This window comes from Brassica oleracea, chromosome C9, assembly GCF_000695525.1.
Source record: "Brassica oleracea var. oleracea cultivar TO1000 chromosome C9, BOL, whole genome shotgun sequence".
Classification (NCBI taxonomy): domain Eukaryota; kingdom Viridiplantae; phylum Streptophyta; class Magnoliopsida; order Brassicales; family Brassicaceae; genus Brassica; species Brassica oleracea.
The window spans coordinates 26,799,309-26,800,014 of NC_027756.1; positions in this window are offsets into that span (position 1 = coordinate 26,799,309).

Genomic DNA, 706 nt, shown 5'->3' on the forward strand with positions numbered 1-706 from the left:
GAATTTGCCTTTCGACAAACTGCCTACGTACTCCTTATGGAGATCAAATCGTCTCGTAGTTCGGTCATTGCGAGTTGGTTTGTTTAATGATAGTATTTTTTGAGATGCATCGCGTTCCAGGTCCTTGGAATTTTTATGCCTTGCATGTTGGCTATTTCGTAGGAGTCCGGTCGGACAACTTTTTCGATTTTATAGGGACCTTCCCATTTTGCTCCAAGTTTTCCCGCGTTTCGTTCAGTGGTGTTTTGGAAGACTTTGCGAAGGACCAGATCTCCTTGATTAAATCTACGATTCCGTACGTTGGAATTATAGTACTTTGTGGCTGCGTGTTGGTAATTTTGGATTCGGATGAGCGCTCGTTAATGAGATCGAGTTCATCCAGGAGATGCGTTGTTGAGCTCCTCTCGTTCGGGAAGTAATCTTCTTCGAACACAGGGGAACTCTACTTTTGCGGGAATCATACATTCCGTTCCGTACACCAGAGCGAAAGGGGTTTCTCCCGTTGCTCGCCTTGGGGTGGTACGGTGGGACCAGAGGACTCCCTCGAGTTCGTCGGCCCACCTGCCTTTTTTGGCCTTTAAGCATTTCTTCAGTCCGTCGAGAATGGTTTTATTAATCGTTTCAGCATGTCCGTTATACTGCGTATACCTGGGCGTCGACTTGTTAAGTCGTATCTTCCATTTTTCGCAGAACGCCTCGAACCGGG